Source organism: Corythoichthys intestinalis, chromosome 22 (assembly GCF_030265065.1).
Source record: "Corythoichthys intestinalis isolate RoL2023-P3 chromosome 22, ASM3026506v1, whole genome shotgun sequence".
In the NCBI taxonomy this organism is placed as follows: domain Eukaryota; kingdom Metazoa; phylum Chordata; class Actinopteri; order Syngnathiformes; family Syngnathidae; genus Corythoichthys; species Corythoichthys intestinalis.
Window position 1 is genome coordinate 1,807,975 of NC_080416.1, and position 19,004 is coordinate 1,826,978.

The 19,004-nt window shown below is 37.8% G+C and overlaps 2 protein-coding genes across 3 annotated transcripts in view; one reads left to right on the forward strand and one right to left on the reverse strand.

Moving 5' to 3' along the window:
• Positions 1-19,004, forward strand: part of tinagl1 (tubulointerstitial nephritis antigen-like 1) — a 147,434-nt gene that overhangs the window by 95,481 nt on the left and 32,949 nt on the right. For both annotated transcript variants that reach the window (XM_057827390.1, XM_057827391.1), the window contains exon 2: positions 15,019-15,102. The gene's annotated coding sequence lies outside the window, so the exon portion shown is untranslated. The remainder of the gene's footprint in view (positions 1-15,018; positions 15,103-19,004) is intronic.
• The window catches only part of ppt2b (palmitoyl-protein thioesterase 2b), a 230,658-nt gene that overhangs the window by 55,861 nt on the left and 155,793 nt on the right, over positions 1-19,004 (reverse strand). The window lies entirely within an intron of this gene.

Sequence of the window (19,004 nt, forward strand, 5' to 3'; positions counted from 1 at the left end):
CGGCACAGCTTTAAGGCCTTCAATTGGTGTAGTAATACTATTTGTTGAAGCATCACGTTGAAAAAACTACCTTTTTTTTTTTTTTTTTTTTTTGTGGAGAATGGATATGACATTCAAGATATCGATATGTTGTCCCACCCTTGCTATTCTCTCCATAATCCTATGTTGTTCTCGCATTTCTCGTGAAGAAAACTAATACTTATCTCTTAAACAAAACTTGTTTTCCCACTTGTGCCCTTATTTTCACGTTTGTCCATGCAGATGGTGGAAGATGTTTTGTCTTGAGTTCAGGAAGGAAGTAAAACTAGACATACTGTAATGCTGATATAGAAAATATGACAGGAAGTCATCGTGATTTTTACCCAACTCTTGTCTGTCACCTTTAATCCATATTGACTGTACAATCAATATTGTTGCTGACCCGAGAAGTGACAGATTATATTCTTAGGTCCCTCACTCAATAACTGTCTCTTTCATTTCTTAATGTGACCTAGAATGTTTTTAGCCCATTAAATGATCCAATCAAGTAAGGATGCAGTTTTGTTTTTGGCAGCCAATTTTAATTTTCATCTTAGTCTTTTGGAAGATAATACATATTAGTCTTGTCATATTTTAGTCATCTCAAAGTCTGTTTGATTGTTGAATTTGAACCTAACCCTAATTTCGTCTAGTTTTAGTCGACGTTCACCAAAAAATGTTTTCGTATGTAAAATTATTGCCAGACGAGCACAAATTGTTGCGTGTACAAGGACAACGCCATCTAGGTAACTAGAAACTGCAATTTCTGGGAAAATTACTCTGGGTCTTTGCTGTGTGGCTATACAGATCTTAGCCCCACCCAGGGCTATCAGTAGAATGGACAAACATGCCAGTCAATGGCATTAAACAAAGTAAATGACATTGGAAATGAATGGGAAGTTTGGACGTCCAAGGCCGTCAATGGCAGCACCCTCCATAAGCGTTAATGGAATCAGGGAAGTTGTGGGGACACGTCCTCTTGATATCTTGTCATTTTTCCTGTTGGTTTGGGGACAGTGTTTTTTTTTTTTTTTTTTTTTGCCATTGAAAATAAATGGGAAAAAATTGGACGTCCATGGCCATCAGTGGCATCCGTGTACATTGCCATCAATTGAATGGACAAACATGCCAGTCAATGGCATTAAACAAAGTAAATGCCATTAAAAATGAAGGGGAAATTTTGACGTCCATGGCCATCAATGGCAGCACCCTCCATAAGCGTTAATGGAATCGGGGACGTGTGGGGGACATGTCCTATTGATATCTGGCAATTTCCTATTTATTTAGGGACATTGTTTTTTTATTTGCCATTTAAAATGAGAGGGGAAAATTTTGGACATCCATGGCCGTAAATGGCATCAACTTACATAGGTAATTTCCTGTTAATTTGGGGACATTGTTTTTTGGGTTTTTTTTCAATAAATGGGAAAATTCTTGGACATCCATGGCCATCAATGGCATCGAGTTACATAGGCGTCAGTGGAATCCAAGTACATTAGCATCAATAGATTCAACATGCTTGGCCGTCGATGGCATCAATGCAATATAAATTCAATTGGAAGTGAATGGGAAATTTTCCCATTAGAAATGAACGGGAAAGTTTTGGGCAAATTTCCGGCGAGCCGTACATTGTTTCCAAATTCTGTATAGTCTTTATGTACCTATCCGATGCGGAATTTTTGATGTCCATATTATTTGATTTGGTCAAAAATTGTAGGAAGAGTAGCGTTTTGAAAAAATTTTTAAAAATCGGAAAATCATTGTCAACGTCAATGTTTAACTAAGCGTTGTCATTTTTCTCAGGAGCCTTTTGTTGACTGCTGATATGGTGACCTTGGAAGGAGTTTGCCTCCTCGCCTGAGTCTGTGTCTTTTCCGCCTTTCTGTTGGATCGCTGTCAACCTGAATAAATTGTCAACTTGTTCTCGGTGAGCCTTCTTTAAACCTTTCAAAATTGAGTCAGTACAAAGGGTTGAGACTAAGGTGAACATGCGGATTTTGGCCTTCTGGCTGGATTGCTGGGATCCCACCGGCCCGCATCGTTGGATCTGCGGGTCCGGCGGATCGGCTGGTGTGAATCCAGCGGGCTGGCTGGAAGGTCGGATTCCTTCATCCCTATCAAGGGCATACCATTTAAACGATGGAGCCTATCAAGGATGCACCCTTAAAAGGATAAACACTGGTCCAACTTCAAAGGATGCATCCTAGCGATAATGGACCCTTGTTATGATTCACCCTAGGAAGGATGCAGCCTTGCAAGAATGCACCTTTAGAAGAAGAAACTTAAAAAAAGGATGCATTCCAACATCTAAGTCAGGATAAATCAAAATAAGGATGCTCCCTAACAAGGACACGCCCTTTAAATGACGAAGCATAGCAGAGATGCAGTCTAAATGGACAAACCCAAACAAGGATACACCTTTAAAGGATGCAACCTAACAACTTAGCAAGCATAGACTACAACAAGATGCTTCCTTGAAAACTCAAATTCATTAAATAAGGTGACAAAATATCTTTGAGTCACTTCTTCTTCACCAATTTTGATTGTTTGCGCACCCAAACATTAAAGCGTTCCACTTGTGTGACTTGTTACTGAGTCACTTGTAGTCAAACTTTACCAAGCGATAAGCTGGTAGGTCTGACTCATTATTTATTTCAAGCTAATTTTAACATGATCTCCTCAAAAGTATGCTTTCCAGCGACCAAGTGAATGTTGTTTTATGTGGAGGAAGTGCTTTTTATGTCATTTGGATGCTACCGTCTGTTTGCCTGGTCTTAAGTATAAAAACACGCTTGTGTCGTTAGAAGCGATCCGCTAACTTTATTACCGTTTCGGCTGGCAAAGTGTCTGAATTCCTAAAGAGCCCCGGGACATCCGGCGTCACGTGACCGAGACTCCGTCCCCGTGGCGACCGAGAGAGGCTTAGGACAAACAGTTCAGAGTTGAAGGAGGAGATGTAAATGTCAAGAGTTGCAATGGAAAGTGCTAGCAATTTACATGAATAAATCTCCAATTGTTTTGAATGTTGCCGTTTGCTAACCCACACATTCACAGAACTCAAACGGCTAGTCATAGCAGTCCCAAACTCTTGTTTTTGCCATTTTTGAACGATCATTCCAGGGCAAAAACACAAAAGCTAATGTGTATATACAATGAAAAAAACTATTTAAAACTTAAAATAGCGGATATGTATTTTTTGTGTGTAGTGAACCTGACTTCTATGCTTAATTAAGGGATGTAAAGTCCCTCTGTTACCTCTCGCGACCACAACATAAGGCCGTTCTTGACCCATTTGGCGCCCAAGGCAACATACAGTTGTATGAAAAGTGTCTGAAACTTTTTGAATTTCTCACATTTCTGCATAAAATCACGATCAAATTTGATCTGCTCTTCGTCAAAATCACACTGATGAAAAAATGGTGTCTGCTTTTACGAAAACCACCCAAACATTTGTAGGTTTTCATATTTTAATGAGGAAAGCATGCAAACAATGACAGAAGGGGGAACATAAGTAAGTGAACCCTCTGCCTAAGGAGACTCAAAGAGCAATTGAAACCAATTTTCACCAAATATTTTAGATCAGGTGTGTGTCCATTGCCCAATCACTGATTACTGGTTTAAAGCTGCCCTGCCCACTATAAAACACACACCTGGTAAGAATTATCTTGATGAGAAGCATTGTCTGATGTGCATCATGGCTCGGTCAAAAGAGCTGTTTGAAGACCAGCGATCAAGGGTTGTTGATTTGTATATTACAAATTACTAAGGACAGTGTATTGACATCTCCCTGACATCTCTTACATAGACTTCATAATGTTTTGACGGAACACGGCTTTTTTCGTTGAAAATTCTTGTGAATAAATGCTTAAATCCCTGAATTCTTTATAGATATGGACGTAAAACAGTCTTGATTAGGGTTGTTCCAATCATGTTTTTTTTTTGCTCCCGATCCGATCCCGATCATTTTAGTTTGAGTATCTGCCGATCCCGATATTTCCCGATCCGATTGCTTTTTTTTTTTTTTTTTTGCTCCTGATTCAATTCCAATCATTCCCAATAATTTTTCCCGATCATATACATTTTGGCTATGCATTAAGAAAAAATAGGAATAAAACTCAGTTTAATTGCTTCAAGTATCTTTTTTTTAATGTCCAACATGACATTGTTTCAAAACAAAGCTTATCAGCACTGTTCCATGAAATATGTAAACAACAAACATGTTAAATAAACAGTTTTTTTTTGGTGCCACACTTTGTGAGTGCGACAATAAATGGCAGGGGAGGATGTTTGTTGTTATTATGAACCAATATTTAAACCAAAACTAAAGACTCTGGATGAGTGTAAGACATTTTGTCTGTAACGTTAAATACAATTAGAAAACAATTTAATTAAAAAATATATACATATTTAAAAAAGGCATCCCAATCGATTGGGACATCTCTAGTCTTGATTCTTGGTTAAAAGCAAAAAAAAAAAAAAAAAATGCAGTTAGGGTTTATTTTACGTAAACATGTCAAAGTACAATGCTAGTCTGTTAGTGAATGTAGCTAGCAGCTGCCTGATGTAAACAGAGCTTTTCCTTTGAAAAATCTTGTGAAAAAATGCCTAAATCCCTGAATTCTTTATAGGCATGGACGTAAAATAGTCTTGATTCTTGGTTAAAAGCGAAAAAAAACGTGCAGTTAGCATTTACTTTACGTAAATTTGTCTAAGTACAATGAGTGGCTGTTAGTAAATGTAGCTAGTGGCCGCCTGATGTAAAGAAAGATTTTCCCATGAAAATTCTTGTGAATAAATGCATCAATCCCTGAATTCTTTATAGATATGAACGTAAAACAGTCTCGATTCTTGGTTAAAAGAAAAAGGAAAAAAAACGTGTAGTTAGCATTTATTTTGCGTAAATATTGCAAACTATGATGCCAATGCCGTAGCGGCTGATTTCTCCCATTGTTTCAAAATGCATGCATGGTACGAAAAATATAATAATTACCTTGAATCCTGGAACAAATCACTCCTGAGACAATCCTTCCTGTTTGTATGCGCGACAGCTTTTGTACTTTTTCAACTGAAATCCGGCATTAGATCGCTGCATGCGTGTGTTTGTGAATAGCTCCTCTTGATGTGGGAGGCCCCCTACTTGAATGCGAGGCGCATGACCGATCTGACCAGCCAATACATTATGAAGTCTACGCATCTTAGTTTCACTCAAGTATTGAAGATATCATGATATTTTGTTGCTATTTTGACTGTAATTTCCGCTGTTCATACAGATGGGGGGAAAAATCAGTGATATTCCTTACGGTTTTGTTTTATAGCAAGTATCAACACACATCATAATATTTAATCATTCCACAGTAACGATACACAATTTTGTATCATGCGTGACTTTTATTCCTGCCACTTGAGAATCGTGTTCTTTGACATTAAATGTTTTTTGATGGGTCCCCGTTCAATGGCAGGAAAACACGGACCCTCCCAGTTAGCATTCCTTCCAAAGTGTCTGTGCTTCTCATCACCGCGTGGGTGTTGTTTTGCGTACACCTCGAACTAGTAAACACGGAGAAACCCTGTCACTGTCGACACCTTCTATCACAATGTCCTTGGAACGGCGATGGGAGCAGTCAGCAATATGAGGAACGTCGCTCCTCGGAAAGGGGTGTGAGGACGCCCCCTTACACCGAAAGCATCATGGAAGGATTGGTTGGTGAAAGGGAGGATTGTTCCACAGTAATTGTGTGCCTTTGTAGCCCACACATAGTGACGGGCAGGCCTTATCGCAGCTACATTCTTAAATCCAGTACAGCTGCCAAGGCCAAGCAAGTTATTAGTTACAAAGATGCTATTTCTACTTGATGTTGCGACTGGACCAAGGTGCCATTTGCCCCCCCAAATGACAATACAAATATTTAGATAGTGTATACAGTGGTATGAAAAAGTATCTGAACCTTTTGGAATTTCTCACATCTCTGCATAATATCATCAAATGTGATCTGTCTGATCTTTGTCAAAATCACACAGATGTAAAATCTGTCTGTTTTAACTAAAACTACCCAAACATTTATAGGTTTTTATATTTTAATGAGGATAGCCTGCAAACAATGACTGAAGGGGGAAAAATAAGTAAGTGAACCCTCTGCCTAAGGAGTCTTTAAGAGCAATTGAAACCAATTTTACCAAACAATTAAAGTCAGGTGTGTGCCCAATCACTGATGAGTAGGGTTGGGCATCGAGAATCGAGCATCGATGGGAACCGGTTCTAACACTCCGATGCTCCCGGAATCGTTCGAATTTTAAAAATTTCGATTCCTTGTTTCGATGCCCTGACCGCCGAGCGGAAAAAAATTACTCGAGTTTAAAGACTGATATTTATATACAAGTTATAATTAGCCCCGTGAGAAGTGAATTTAATTTTTTTTAAAAACGTCGAGAAGTTAAGACTTTAACCCTTGAGAGTCGAAGGACGCGCCGGCGCGTCCTCAGCGCACGTCGTCTTTGAAGCGCCCTCACGTTTTAATTACGTCACCCACATTCCGTTGGTTGGTCTCGTTTTAAAGTGCGGAAGTTGCGGTTTACTCTCGTTATTATTTGAAGTCAATCGACCAACTAGAACGTGAGATATTGTCATTTAAGTTTTATAGTTTTATTGTCCTCTCAAAAAAACATTAAAACGCTGCATGGTTCATTTGTTTATGTCTATATTTCCATCATTTCGTGTCCTTTTTCAAAACGGAAGCTCCATGAAAAAAACACAAATCAAACGAACCCTTTCGAAGTCACAGTGGAAGCACAAAATGCATTTTTTTTTTATAAATATAACTGCCGTGCGAGGTTCTACCGAACGAGAGGGAGGAGTGTTCTGAAGCAGCGAGGTGGCGAGCGACGGCCGTTTGGATCGAGCAGCGACTTTGTGTGACTTTGACAATGAACAGAAAACTAAATTTAGCGCAAGCAATTGTGCTTTTTGATCAACTTGAGGAAGAGGATGGTCCAAATTCGTCATCATCGTCTTCTTCGGAAGAGTCCTCGAGTGAAGATAGTGACGGATTTGAACACGTGGGTGACGCCATCGACGAGCAGAGGTATGCCAACTCACTCTTTTTTTATATGCTGAAAAAGTTTTTGAAAGTTTCTTTTGATATTGCAAGACAAAGTTAATTTTGATGCAATATAAGTGTGTGTTTGTGTATATAATAATAAAATATGCATATCAGATCAAAGTCGTACGTGCACTGTGGGTATCCCAGGCAGGAATTTATAATTTGTGGTGTTCTTCTTTCTATATGAAGATTAGGGATGGAGCACATATTCAGCTATGGAATTCTTTCTATTGTCATACATATAGATTTCCATTATTATTTATTGCTGTATATATTTTTATTTTATACTATATTATTTTCATAAATACTGACTTTTTTTCATGTACATTTATAGTGACAATGAAAGTAAAGTGAAATGAAAATGGAAGGGTGGAAAGAGGACCGACACCCCATGGAAGTGTGGTCTGTGTGATGTAGCCCTGTGTCTAATTCCAGGACAAAACTGCTTTTCGGAGTGGCATGCCTGAAAAAAATTTAACTTGTTTATTGTAAATATTTTTGAAAATACTTTTTTTTCCAATGTTATATATATATTTTTTCCCCACAATCAGTCTTCTCAATTTGTGTATATAAATGTGAGTTCAAGAAGCTTGATTGTGTGTACATGGTTTTCATCAGGTGATGGGCCGCAATACCTAAACTCATAAAGAGATGCCCTCTAAACACTTTTTGTGTTCGATGGTATATATTTTTTCACTGTTCCTCACTGTTTGGTCTGCTGTATATAACCTGTTTTGACTAGAGCATGTATAAAGGCAAAAAATGCCTATGGCGAAACCTGTTGTTTATGTTGAATTGTCAAATATAAGACTATTTATTCTAAATTTTTTTGGTTGAATGTTCATCCTAACATGTTGAATAAATATTACAAAGTTTCAAAACGGTTTGTTACGCATATTTGGTTGTCAATTGGACATCAATATTAAAAATTTTGACAAAACGATTTTGGAATTTTTGGTCTTTTTGGACTCAAAATGATGATTTATAATTGGTCAGTGAAGGAAACAACAGTTTGGACATGAAGTTCAAGGTGTCACAAAAAAGGGACCAAACCAGGCCGTCGTAAACAATTCTTTCTTTGAAATATAAAGGCAACTTCAAAGGCATGCAAAATCAGACAAAATAGGCCCAGACCTTAAAGGGTTAATATAAACTATGCAATTTTTTTGGACCCTGCATTTTTTTTTTTTTTTTTGACTCTGCCTCTTAAAAGAATCGTAATCGGGAATAGTTCGGAACCGGATTCGAAATGTGGAATCTGAACCTGAATCGTCCAATTTCAAACGATGCCCAACCCTACTGATGAGTGCTTTAAATATCCCACTATAAAACACACACCTGGTAAGAAATGTCTTGATGAGAAGCATTGTCTGATGTGCATCCTGGCTCAGTCAAAAAAGCTGTCTGTTGACCTGCGATCAAGGATTGTTGATTTGTATAAACCTGGAAAAGGATACAAAACCATCTCTAAAAGTCTGGATGTTCATCAATCGACAGTCAAAAAAGTTGTCTACAAATGTAGAGAGTTTGGCACTGTTGCTTCTCTCAAAAGGAGTGGCCGTCCACCAAAGATGACGCCAAGGGTTAAGCGCAGAATACTCAGAGAGGTAAAAAAGAACCCTAGAGTGTCTGCTAAAGACTTACAGAAAACACTGGCACAGTCCGAAACCTGCAACAAGACAATGATCCAAAACACATAAGTAAATCAACTTCAGAATGGTTTCAGAAGAACGAAATAAACGTTCTGGAGTGGCCAAGTCAAAGTCCAGACCTGAACCCCATTGAGATGCTGTGGCTATGACCTAAAGACATTGATTCATGCCGGACATCCCAGCATTCTGACTGAACTCCAGCAGTTTTGTAGAGAAGAATGGGCCAAGTTTAGTCCTGGTCCTGGTTATGCTGTTGGGCAAACGATATTGTATGTTCGCATATACAATGGTTATTGTTCCATCCTGCGGGTTCACGTGTCTCTGCATACACTGCTCGTGTGTCATATGTCAACACAATTCGCGGAAATGACCGTCATCACTAAATGCTGATGTTAAATTTCATCCTTTTCGCGTGTGAGTCAGTGCGGCGTATGGAATGTACACGCATACATTTTACGACACTTCTTCGCCCACTCCTCTTGTGAAAATTTCTGTGATTCACTCCAAATTGGCGCATGAGTCAGTCATTCATCAGCTTTTTTGTCTGATGAAGGAGAGATGGGAGGATCTGGGGGGCCTCACCCGAGGCGCACAATCCCACCTTTTGTGCAATTAATGTCAGTACAGAATGCTTGAAATGCTACGCAGCTAACGGGAAGGTAAACAAAAGATCCACCCTCCAAGATAATTATCATGGAGGGTGGGGTTCTCTGAAATTATATCGTGTTGTTTGAAATCCGCAAGACTTTTTAAGTTATTTTCTGGGATTATCATTGCGTTTGAAGGGATTTTTTAAATAATTGTTTACTAAATGAACGGAACATACAGTGCCTTGCAAAAGTATTCGGCCCCCTTGAATCTTGCAACCTTTCGCCACATTTCAGGCTTCAAACATAAAGATATGAAATTTAATTTTTTTGTCAAGAATCAACAACAAGTAGGACACAATCGTGAAGTGGAACAACATTTATTGGATAATTTAAACTTTTTTAACAAATAAAAAACTGAAAAGTGGGGCGTGCAATATTATTCGGCCCCTTTACTTTCAGTGCAGCAAACTCACTCCAGAAGTTCAGTGAGGATCTCTGAATGATCCAATGTTGTCCTAAATGACCGATGATGATAAATAGAATCCAAATGTGTGTAATCAAGTCTCCGTATAAATGCACCTGCTCTGTGATAGTCTCAGGGTTCTGTTTAAAGTGCAGAGAGCATTATGAAAACCAAGAACACACCAGGCAGGTCCGAGATACTGTTGTGGAGAAGTTTAAAGCCAGATTTGGATACAAAAAGATTTCCCAAGCTTTAAACATCTCAAGGAGCACTGTGCAAGCCATCATATTGAAATGGAAGGAGCATCAGACCACTGCAAATCTACCAAGACCCGGCCGTCCTTCCAAACTTTCTTCTCAAACAAGGAGAAAACTGATCAGAGATGCAGCCAAGAGGCCCATGATCACTCTGGATGAGATCTACAGCTGAGGTGGGAGAGTCTGTCCATAGGACAACAATCAGTCGTACACTGCACAAATCTGGCCTTTATGGAAGAGTGGCAAGAAGAAAGCCATTTCTCAAAGATATCCATAAAAAGTCTCGTTTAAAGTTTGCCACAAGCCACCTGGGAGACACACCAAACATGAAGAAGGTGCTCTGGTCAGATGAAACCAAAATTGAACTTTTTGGCCACAATGCAAAATGATATGTTTGGCGTAAAAGCAACACAGCTCATCACCCTGAACACACCATCCCCACAGCCAAACATGGTGGTGGCAGCATCATGGTTTGGGCCTGCTTTTCTTCAGCAGGGACAGGGAAGATGGTTAAAATTGACGGGAAGATGGATGCAGCCAAATACAGGAACATTCTGGAAGAAAACCTGTTGGTATCTGCACAAGACCTGAGACTGGGACAGAGATTTATCTTCCAACAGGACAATGATCCAAAACATAAAGCCAAATCTACAATGGAATGGTTAAAAAATAAACATATCCAGGTGTTAGAATGGCCAAGTCAAAGTCCAGACCTGAATCCAATGGAGAATCTGTGGAAAGAGCTGAAGACTGCTGTTCACAAACACTCTCCATCCAACCTCACTGAGCTCGAGCTGTTTTGCAAGGAAGAATGGGCAAGAATGTCAGTCTCTCGATGTGCAAAACTGATAGAAACATACCCCAAGCGACTTGCAGCTGTAATTGGAGCAAAAGGTGGCGCTACAAAGTATTAACGCAAGGGGGCCGAATAATATTGCACGCCCCACTTTTCAGTTTTTTATTTGTTAAAAAAGTTTAAATTATCCAATAAATTTTGTTCCACTTCACGATTGTGTCCCATTTGTTGTTGATTCTTGACAAAAAATTAAAATTGTATATCTTTATGTTTGAAGCCTGAAATGTGGCGAAAGGTTGCAAGGTTCAAGGGGGCCGAATACTCTTGCAAGGCACTGTAGTAAATAGGTTTAATGTAGGGCTGTCAAACGATTACAATTTTTGATCGAGTTAATTACAGCTTAAAAATTAATTAATCGTTATTAATGGCAATTCAAGCCATCTATAAAATATGCCATATTTTTCTGTAAATTATTGTTGGAATGGAAAGATAAGACACAAGACGGATATATACATTCAACATACGGTACATAAGTACTGTATTAGTTTATTATAACAATAAATCAACGAGATGGCATTAACATTATTAACATTGTCTTAAATCGATCCATGGATAGAAAGACTTGTACTTCTTAAAAGATAAATGTTAGTACAAGTCATAGAAATTTTATATTAAAATCCCTCTTGATGTTTTCGTTTTATTGAAATTTGTAAAATTTTCAATCAAAAAATAAACTAGTAGCTCGCCATTGTTGATGTCAATAAATACACCATGCTCACTCATGGTACTAACCCATAAAATAAGTTGGACCCAAACGCCAGCAGAGGGCGTCAAACACCAAAAAACAAGTAACAAGCGGACATTACATTGTACTGTCATTTTAGTCTGTTTGAGCGGGGCATGTGCGTTAATTGCGTCAAATATTTTAAGGTGATTAATTTAAAAAATTAATTACCGCCCGTAACGCGATAATTTTGACAGCCCTAGTTTAATGCTTTTGTTTGTCCTGTCTATATATTTAGGAGCCCCCATTGTTCCCCCAACAAGCCCCCTGCTGTGCCCCAATTATTCAGTTTATTGATCTGGTGGGGCCACACAACAGCTGGGCCTTTTGGGCTTGAACGACCATGTTAACCTTTGTCACATTTTAGGGTGAATTAAAACAAGATTTACTTTGCTACAAGTGATCTTTTTTTATAATTTTGAATGTTTTAGGTATGAAACAATTCAATAACTGCATTTTTGGCTCGCTGATCCCATTCTTTTCTCCATCACGTCAGGGTTTTGAACTATAAGGTTGCATCTTTCTTTTAAAAAAAAAAAAAGAAAAGAAAAAAAAAAACCTAAAATTTTTTATTAAACAAAATAATAATTCAAATATTGACATACAATGAAATATGACAGCTACAGTGCTTGCCAAAAGTACTGGAACCCCTGCAATTTTGTCAGATAATGCTCAATTTCTTCCAGAAAATGATTGCAATTACAATTTGTTTGGTAGTAATATCTTTGTTTATTTCGCTTGCAATGAAAAAACTAGGGCTGTCAAACGGTTAAAATTTTTAATCGAGTTAATTACAGCTTAAAAATTAATTAATCGTAATTAATCGCAATTCATTGCAATTCAAACCATCTATAAATTATGCCATATTTTTCTGTAAATTATTGTTGGAATGGAAAGATAAGACACAAGACGGATCAATCAAAAAATAAACTGGTAGCCCGACATTGTTGATGTCAATATTTACTTACACAATGCTCATGGGTGCTGAAGCCTATAAAATCAGTCACACCCAAGCGCCAGCAGAGGGCGGCAAAACTCCACAATTAACATGTGGGCATTTCACTGTACTGTCATTTAAATCTGTCTGAGCGGCGCATGTGCGTTAATTGCGTCAAATATTTTAACGTGATTAATTTAAAAGAATTAATTACCGCCCGTTAACGCGATAATTTTGACAGCCCCAGAAAAAACACTAAAAAGAATAGGAAAAAGAAATTAAATGATTATCATTTTACACAAAACCTCAAAAATGGGCCAGACAAAAGTATTGGCACCCTTTGAAAAGTCATGTGATGCTTCTCTAATTTGTGTAATTAACAGCACCTGTGACACATAACAGGTGATGGCAATAACTAAAGTTAAAATTGATTAAAGTTTACTTGTCTTCTTGTGTGTACCACATTGAGTATGGAGAATAGAAAGAAGACCAAAAAACTGTCTGAAGACTTGAGAAGCTAAATTGTGTCTTTGGAGATGGACTTGCAGCATTGAGATTGCCCATGCTTCCTCACAATTTTGCCTCTCAAGTCCTCAGACAGTTCTTTGGTCTTTTTTTTTTCCACGCTCAATGTGGTTACACAAAAGGACACAGGACAGGGGTTGAGTCAACTTGAATCCATTTTAACTGACTTCAGGTGTGATTTAGTTTTTGCCACCACCTGGTATGTGCCACGGATAAGTAACAGGTGCTGTTAATTACTGAAATTAGAGCATCACATGATTTTTCAAAGGGTGCCAACACTTTTATGCGGCCCATTTTTGGAGTTTTGTGTAAAATGATAATGATTTAATTTCTTTTTCCTATTCTTTTTAGTGTTTTTTCATTGCAAGCAAAATAAATGAAGATATTACTACCAAAGTAATAAAAATTGCACTCATTATATGAGAGAATTGCAGGGGTGCCAATACTTTTGGCCAGCACCGTAAAAAGAATTATAATGTATATTTATCAATCTTTTTTGACACACCCAAATAATAATGGAGCGTTCCTTCTGTCATAAATCTTTCCTCCATACATTAGTATTATTGTTTTAATTGTTGTCATTTAAGCATTTAATTAGTAGATTTATTTATTTATTGGCTATTTTGTGCTCAAATCTTTTTAAATGTGACATCAACTGCCTGATTTTTTTCAAACATTTTCTACATGAAAAGCTACATTAACTCATTGGCTGCCATTGATGGCAATTGATGTCCAATCCATTTCAACTAGGGGGCTGGCAGCAAATGAACAGACACGGCGCTCCGCAGACGCGTAACACGCATTGCGCGTTGGGCACCAACTGCCTGAAGGGGCACCCAAAAAAAATCAAGTTTGTAAAAAAATTCCTAAAAAATAGTAATTGTAATAATAACAACAATATCTGTAGGGCCACTAACAACTGATTTTTGCACTTTAATGTTTGTATTTAAAGTTCAATATTTATGTTCATTTACAGATGTTTATTTGTAAATAGTTGTGGAATTTATTTTTTTTTTTATTTTAAATTATTTAGTTTTATTTATTTGAGTATTTGGTGCCATTGGTAGTTTTAAAAAATTTTTTTTTAAAGACTTAATGATTATTATTTATCTATTATTTTTGTTTTTTGTTTCATTTTGTTTTTGTTTGGTTTGACAGTTTGTGAAACATTTGTGAAAGTGAATGTTTGTGACAACTAAGTTATTTCGAAAAATAAAGCAATACTGACAAATGTTCAGATATTGTTCATTTCTATCGTTGGGGGGGGGGGGCTGGGGGGCTGGGGGGGGGGCACCACAAAGCATTTATGCCTAGGACACCAAAATAGCTAGCGCCGGCCCTGCAAATGAACATTTGTTAATTCGCTGTTTACTAGTGTCAAACTTCTTAAAATTTCACATCGTCTATCCTTTTCAATATCCCTGACAGAGTTAATCGGTATGAATCAAGGTGTTGTTGTTGTTTTTAAAAAATATACATCAAGAAAGAGAAAGAAATTCTGAGAATTTTCTCGAATTTTTTTGTATTAATATTTCCCACCAACAGATGGTGCTGTTTCTTTCATGTCACTCTTCCTTAAAAGTCCATTCAACCATTTGACCTTCCAAGTGAGACAACTGGACAGGAGGTTTTACTGCTGCTGCCGTATTTATTCTGGCAAACTTCATTTAAGATAAGTCTACTCTTTAATTCGGGAAAGTGATAGGAAAACTGTTGGGATTTAAGAGGTGGAGTAGAGAAAAAGCAAAAGTGCACGTCCAGGGCGACAGATTAGGCCGGCAAGTGAAGCAGGGCCGCAGTGGGGGCAAAAGGGGGTGTGGTTATCCCTCCTGCCTGCTTGCCCGCCTGTATAAAGAGGCTCAACACACTCAAGTGCAGCTCAACACATCCTCTCAGACGCACACACAGAAAGACTGAAGACCAGAAGTTTCTTGAGACTTTTACTTTGGGATTACAAAAAAAAGTTGGGATTCCTGCGATAAGGTAAAGATGTACTCCTCGACTTTACATTTTCAGCATTGATTATTCAGATCTGTGGACAATTTTATATGTTCAAAAAGGTTGGATTGGAATGCTTTTAAGTTTCCTGTCTGACTTCACACTCAAGTGAACTAGACACAAATAGCTTCTCGAAAAAATGATCCGAATAGTATATAAAGCAACTTCATCTCATGTAAAATTAAAATTAAATAGAGTAAAATTTAAAAAGTAAATCAATTATCACGCTGCTTCAAATTTAATATATATATATATTTAAGTACCGGTAGTATACTTAAAATTCTTGTTCATTTATGAAGAGGTTTAAAGTTGCATGTTTCAGTTTTTTTTTTTTTTTACAAGCGCAGGTGTCTTTTTCTTTCCCCCCCTCTAATAAGAGGTTACCGAGTCCACTGTGCATTTGTGTGAATGATCTTTGTACCTGACACCAAAACAATATTCAGCTGACCTGAGCTATATATCCTTCACTCCCCACACCTAAGTGAATGTATTTACCGGCATTGACTTGAAATGATACTGTGTACACCACCAAGATGAGTGTTTGACTCATCATGTATACAGTGACTCAAAGTCCATCCATTAGGTTCAGAGGCAGTCAATCTATAAGCATGTATATAGGCTATAAAAGCTAACTGCTCTTCCCCAGTTCGCTAAAATACTTACACAGGAGTCTTGTACTTATACTAGGGTTGTTCCGATCATGTTTTTTTGCTCCCGATTCAATTCCAATCATTCCCGATAATTTTTCCCGATCATATACATTTTGGCAATGCATTAAGAAAAAAACGAATATAACTCGGACGAATATATACATTCAACATACAGTACATAAGTACTGTATTAGTTTATTATGACAATAATTCCCTTAAGATGGCATTTACATTATTAACATTCTTTCTGTGAGAGGGATCCACGGATAGAAAGACTTGACTTTGTATATTGTGAATAAATATTGCCATCTAGTGTATTTGTTGAGCTTTCAGTAAATGATACTGTAGCCATTTAACTGTTGTGCCCAAACGCATGATGGAAAGTGCACCCATGACTGTGCGTAGTGGTACCAATTGATATATCTTCTCTGTGTTGGGAAATAACATAGGATATTAAGAAAAAGATCAATTACTACCTTTCATCCCCACATTGCTTCCCATGATATTTCTAATCGTAGGGAGAGGGATTGTAAGGCTTTAGCCAATTAAAAAAATGCTCCAAAGGCTGTTAAAATTCACTCTAATCATTTACGCTGCCTTGTAGCTCTATATATAGGTAAAACGGCGCCATTACAGATTGAACGCGACAATGTGTGTGTGGGTCGTGCAGCACATGCGTTAATTGCGTTAAATATTCTAACGTGATAAATAAAATAAAAAATTAATTACTGCCGGTAATAGGATAAATTTGATAACCCTACCTTAAGCCTAAACTAAAGACTCTGGATGAGTGTAACATAGTATGTCTGTAACGTTAAATACAATTAGAAAACGATTTAATGAAAAAAAAAATATATATATATATATATATATATATATATATATCTAAAAAAAGCATGTCCAATATTTTTTGCCGATTCCGATACTTTGAAAATGATGTGATCGGACCTGATCGATCGGGATGACATCTCTACATAATACTACTATGACCAGCAGCAGGACTAATCAGCAATATTGTGTTTTAATATGAATCAATAAATGTCTATATATTAGAAATTACAATTTGTATAATAAAAAATATTTGCTCTAATTGCTATAAATGTGACCCGCGAACCAAAATGAGTTTGACACCCTGACTTAAAACATCATTAATAATCAACAGTAGAGTTGTCTGACAACCACTTTTTCAATCGCTAACCGATATCCCGATATTGTCCAACTCCAAAAATCTGATCCCAATATCAAACCGATGCATGCTATCGTTGCACCATGAATACAAATGGGTTGCTCGTATAGCAAATCCCAAGCATCTTAGTTTGTAGACATCTAGCGGTCATGGCATTAAATCACCATCAAACGTGATCTTTGTCAAAATCACACAGATGAAAAAAAACAATGTCTGCTTTAACTAAAACCACCCAAATATTTATAGCTTTTCATATTTTAATGAGGATTGTATGCAAACAATGACAGAAGGGGGGAAATAAGTGAACCATCACATTTAATATTTTGTTAATATTTTGTGCCCCCCCTCCCCCATTGGAAGCAATAACTTCAACCAGACGCTTCCTGCAGATGGAGAACCATCTGGCACATCGAACAGGACTAATCATAACCTATTCTTCTCTACAAAACTGCTGCAGTTCAGTCAGATTCCAGGGATGTCTGGCATGAATCGCTGTCTTTAGGTCATGCCACAGTATCTCAATGGGGTTCAAATCTGGACTTTGGCTTGGCCTCTCCCCAACGTATTATTTGTTCTTCTGAAACCATTCTGAAGTTGTATTACTTCTGTGTTTTGGATCATTGTGTTGTTGCAGCATCCATCCTCTTCAACTGTCTGACAGACAGCTGCAGGTTTTCCTGCAAAACTTTTCAATTCATTCTTCCAGTAATGATTGCAAGTTGTCCAGGCCCTGAGGAAGCAAAACAGCCCCAAATCATGATGCTCTCTCCTCGGTGGGGATGAGGTGTTGATGTTGGTGAGCTGTTCCATTTTTCCTCCACACATGACGTTGTGTATAGCTCCCAAACAATTCAACTTTCATCGGTCCACAAAATATTTTGCCAAAACTTCTGTGGAGTTTCCTAGCGCCTTTTAGCGAACATTAAACGAGCAACAATGTTTTTTATAGACAGCAGTGGCTTCCTCCGTGGAGTTCTTCCATGGACACCATTCTTGGCCATATAGTTGATGTGTGCGCAGAGATATTGGACTATGCCAGTGATTTCTGTAAGTCTTTAGCAGACACTCTAGGGTTCTTTTTTACCTTTCTGAGTATTCTGCGCTGAACTCTTGGCATGATTTTTGGTGGACGGCCACTCCTTGGGAGAGAAGCAACAGTGCCAAACTCTCTCCATTTGTAGACAACTTCTCTGACTGTCGATTGATGAACATCCAGACTTTTAGAAACCAACAATCCTTGATCGCAGGTCTTCAGACAGCTTTTTTGACCGAGCCATGATGCACATCAGACAATGCTTTCATCAAGACATTTCTTACCAGGTGTGTGTTTTATAGTGGGCAGGGCAGCTTTAAACCACTCATCAGTGATTGGGCACACACATGACTTAAAATGTTAAAAATTTATTTCAATTTAAGTCTCCTTAGGCAGAGGGTTCACTTATTTATTTTTCCCCCATCTGTCATTGTTTGCATGCTATCCTCATTAAAATATGAAAACCTCTAAATGTGGCTTTAGTTAAAGCAGACACTGTATTTTCATCTGTGTGATTTTGACAAAGATCAGATCACATTCGATGGTGATTTTATGCAAAAATGTGAGAAATTCCAGATTGAGATACTTTTTCATACCAATGTACATATTAATAGTACTAAATGTTGTGAATGTGAACAGAAGCAACAAGAATAGTCCGCAATGTCATAGTGTCACATCAAATATGTTCTCATTTAATTAGCTATGATAGCTGTTTTTCCCCACCGTGACCGTGTGGCCCGAACCCCTCAGCGGGTGTGTTTTTTTTTTTTTTTTTTTTTTGCGCCGCCACTGCTGCTGCAACAAAACATTTGTGTAAAGAAAGAGTAGCCCTGCCCATCCCAGAATGCCATATGTTTGTGCGTATGTGAGTGTGTGTGTGCGCTCTCTACAACAAAAGACGCAGTCATGCAGAAAACAGCACAGCAAAGATCTTTTCCGGAGCTTCACTTCGCTTTAGAGGGGGCTTCTATTGTGTCATGTGATCTGATTGGATAATTAATGACGCTATTTATGTAAG